This window comes from Mya arenaria, chromosome 13 (assembly GCF_026914265.1).
Source record: "Mya arenaria isolate MELC-2E11 chromosome 13, ASM2691426v1".
NCBI lineage: Eukaryota > Metazoa > Mollusca > Bivalvia > Myida > Myidae > Mya > Mya arenaria.
The window spans coordinates 44,914,116-44,918,929 of record NC_069134.1 but is presented as its reverse complement, the minus strand read 5'-3'; positions in this window follow the sequence as shown (position 1 = coordinate 44,918,929).

Here is a 4,814-nt window from a genome sequence, read left to right as displayed (position 1 = left end):
GATGGGGAAATTGAAAGTGTTTTGCAGTAGTTAACTATAGCTTCCCAACCCCCTCTCCAACCACTTACTACCACGACATACAACCCACGAGAACACATTGCAGTGTCAAACCCCGGCGTACAAACCACCGCGCATACTCTAGTGTGTGTACTTATGAAAATTAAATTAAGGGGTTTCCGGGTTTTAGCCACCCAAACCCCTCCTCCTTCTCCGGCTTCCCCACCCCCTCCCCCTCTCCAACCACTTACAACCACGACATACAACCCACGAGAACACATTGCAATGTTAAACCCCGGCGTACAAACCACCTCGCATACTCTATTGTATGTACTTATGAAAATTAAAATCAATTTCCGTCTGTACACTAATGATCGTTATGACTAGCCAGAGTAAGTGACTTTTTTCAAAAATATGGGTGCACCCATAGTTTTCTAAACTAGATAACGATGCATTCGGGATTTCATAAAATAATTACGAGTGTACCGTACATATTTTTTATGGTAGCAAGTTGCAACCTTATATTATGGATGTAAAATGCTCTCTTGAAACAATGTTTTATTACATGTACATGTTTATAATCATTATTGAATTTATTTATGCGTTTGTGCATACGTTTGTGCTGTTTATACAAACATGCTCAGTACATTGACATTCGTATCTATAGTTGTAAATTAAAACTTGGATACAAACATTCTTCAGTTATTGAACGAAATCGGATTTTCAGCTTAAAGTCGCCACGACCTTGACTTTTGACCAACTGACGTCAAAATAGTAAAGGTAGTCAAGTTTGAGGGACCTCTACCAAGTTCGTGGTCTTACGGTCACAACGTATGATCACAACGACATCACCCTTGACCCACTGACCTCAATAGTATTTATCTGCTGGTCATGACCAACATGTCTATAAAGTTTGAGGTCCTTGGGCCATAACGTTATTCAGTTATTGGTCGGAAACCGATTTTCAGCTTAAGGTCACCATCAACTTGACCTTTGATTCACTGACCTCAAAATTAACAGGGTGCATCTACTGGTCATGACCAATCATGCTCCCTAAAATGAGGTTCCTGTTACAAAGTGTTCTTCGGGTATTGAATGTAAACTGATTTTCAACAGAAGGTTACCACGACATTGACCTTTGACCCACTGACCTCAAAATCTATAGAATTTATATCATGGTCATGACCTACCTACCTAGAAAATTTAAAATCCCTGTGTCTAAGTGTTCTTCATATATTGATCGGAAGCCGATTTTCAGATGAAGCGAGGTTATCTCACCACGATAGTGACCCATGACCACCACGATATTGATCTTTGACCAAATGACCTCAAAAATCAAAAGGCTTTATCTGCTGGCCATGACCAGCCTGCTGTAAAAGGTTTAACCCTGGGCATTAGCGTTCTTTAGATGTTGCTAGGAAACCGTGGGGCGAATGGATGGACGGACAGAAGATCGGATAACTTTGTTCACCCTTTGGGCCATAATAATCCCATGTGCTGTAATACTAACAATTATAAACTTAAGGTTTAATATTTTTAGCTATGAGTTTGACGCAAGCTTTGGATGAATAAGAGCAATTCTATACTCTTCCAGTTTATAAAGGGTATGGTTATACAAACAGAGCTGATGTTCATAAAATATAAAAACATTTCTTCACTTTAATTTCCTAAAATGTTCATGGTCAAAATAAGAAAAATGCAATTTTTTTTAACATAGCGTTATGTTTATTATATAAAATTAAGAAAAATGCTTAATTAAGAAGATGACTTAAGTTGCTCAGGAGCATATATGGGAAAAAATATTCAAAGTAGCTACTAAAATTTTAATGGTATCAATTATAAAAAAGTGAGCATTTATTATATAAAGTTCACGTGGTTGTATACTTGGCACATAATTAATAGTAATATTCACGTATTCATCTAAATTTAACCACAAATATCCTATATGTTCAAAGTTCCAGTCCCAATATTTGTTAGTAATGTAAACTTATCGAAATGTATGAATTTCCAAATGACTTCTTTTTACCTTTTTGACATTTTTACACCCAGTTTGATATTTTTTTACAATAATCGCAATAACAAACATGTCATAAAACCGAATGTATAGTCTAAATTTACCGCGCACAGAGACTCTTCAGAATATGCATTTCACGTGACTTTTTTAATGCGATGAATACCATATTGCTTTATGTATACTAATACCTTTCACGTTTTGAATTATTTTAATTTGAAGAAAGGGAGGTAATAAGACAATGATACGGCAATGCTTTATCTATTGCATAGTTGGGTTACGTACAATTCCTACATTTTATCACTCAAACTGTTATATGTAATGAATTGCCATTGATTTTTCAAGTTTACCCATTTATTCAAAATCATATTATTTGGAATAAGCAAAACATCTTTCAAAACTTTTGTCCCGAGCTTTGATGAATCGGGTCCTTAGGTTCGTAAACCATGCTATAAAAAGACCGTAGCCTATAAGTGGGGACAAGTTATTGGATACCCATTATGTGTCCAAATGTTTACCATAACGGTATTAGACATACATTTTTGTATCTTAATGTTTCTATTTCTTTAAACAGTTTATACAATTGTTTGTTCATAAAGTTTGTTTTATCAAACACATTTTATATTTTTATTTTACAATTATAATGTTGGCTGGTCCATTTTGATCGCGTGACCCTCCATGGTTACCAGGGAACATGTACGCATACAATAATAAACATACTTATTTAATTAAAATCAAAAGAAGTAAATACCCTTATTTATTTTTTATCGCCGATATTTTCAAAAGCCCAACACGTCGGAACTGTGTCTCGTGTCTAGATACATGACACGCGACGTGCTCCATCAATTTATTCCCGTTGGAACGGCATATCAGGAAATTTAACCCAATGCGTCGCAGCTCTCTTCACATTGCTTAGTCAATATGTTCATTGAGTACCGACAATATGTTTCTTAGATTTGGCAGTTCTTTACTGTATGCAACGTATACATGGTATGGTGGCTGTGTTCCGTCATTATATATAAACGCGAAAATACTGAACTGGCGGGCGAAGATACGAAAATATAAAATGCTGCACATTTTCACCCCACAACGTGGCTATTACCACCCCACCATATAGTGCATTTGCATCCCGCAATGTGGCAAGTTTTCGAATTTAAAATCGAAATTGCAGAAATATGTCACCATAACATGGCCTAAATAGTCCGCCGTGAAAACCTTGTTCGAAGCCATCTGGACTGTTTATCTTCTTGTTTTCTTGCAGAGAGCTTTTGTTAGGGTCACATTTTTCCAACCTGTGTACAGTCAATTTAATACTCCCGTCATTGTCGAAACACGTTAAATATAGTTATAAAAAACACATAATTTGTCCTTCCTTTTCGCTGCTCCAAAACGGTTCTCCCGATATTAGGTGAGGCAATTTCAACGGAACCAATCATTAAGCCTATAACCGGGGTATATGTCAACAGTTCCTTAACAAATTCTTAATACGGATGCAGCCGTTGCCTTTGACATTGCATTGTATTTGACGCCAGCCCTAATTAAGTTCAAGGTTAAATGATCCTCAAATCGCTCTTATCGAATTTTTTTTATCATTTTCTGTTGTTTTTTTCTTCATACTTACCCTTTAATTTTGTTTTAAGTGTACCCTTTGGTCAAGTCAAGTTCATTAGTTGTTGGAATGTCGATGGGGCCAAATAATCTTGGGTTACCCAACTAAGGAAATGCCGCGATTGCCGATGGATCGAAGTGTCTGTGTTAAACTTGTCTCTGTTAAATCTAGAATCTACTCTTTCGGGAACAGTAACATGCTGGAGATGCCAAGTGTCAATACAGTAACATAAGGTTTTCGGTTTAAAGTTATCCGGGTATGGAAGAGGCTACCTTACTGATTCACGTACAACCATGGATTTCAAAGAATTAAAAGGATTGATCCATACCTGGAGTGGCTACAAGCGCAGATGTTCTAAGTGTATATGGTTTCAACCTCTCTTTGTAATGCCCCGTGTACATGTCCTCGCGTTGTTCATAGTTCCAACCATTGCCTTAGTTTGGTGGCATGTCTATGTTACACGTAGCTCTAATTGTTTGTTTATTTTTTATCTGTGTGCTATGCACGCTTGGTACAGTTTAGTTTTAAAATGTACCGTTCTATACTTCTGCGTTCTGTTTATCATTTTCATGTTTGTAAACAACAGTTTTATTCTCCTTGCATTTTTATATGCTTATGCATGCCATTTTAGTTTGCTGATTATGATTATAACCGTAAATTACATTGATATACGTTCTCATTTTTATATATTTTAGACCATTTGTAATTTCTTGTTACTGGATACTATATATACCGGAAAATAGTTATAAGCTAGTGTTATAATGTTTATCAAAACCGACTATAAATAAAGATTATCCAATATATTATCTTATCCTATAAAGGGATACAAATACAATTTAATATTGAACAGTTTAATTCAATGCGGGTTCTCTATATAGTTATATTTCTTGCATTTGTATTATGCACTGGAACATTTTAAGTGAAATCACGTCATCACCATAGCTGACAACGATTAGACAGCGTTTTATGAACATGTTCAGTGGTGTAAACTTAAAGTGTGAATATTTAATGAATACTACTGACCAGATAAAAAATATGTCAAAAACACTTTTTTTTAATTTCTTCGCCACCATCTTCGAAGTGAGACTCGGGAACCTTTTTTAAACCGACGCAGATTCAATTCTAGTGTATCCTTGTGATGTGCATGTCTTTCCGACTTAAAGTTCGCCGTTTGACTCAATGACGCATTGCCTAACG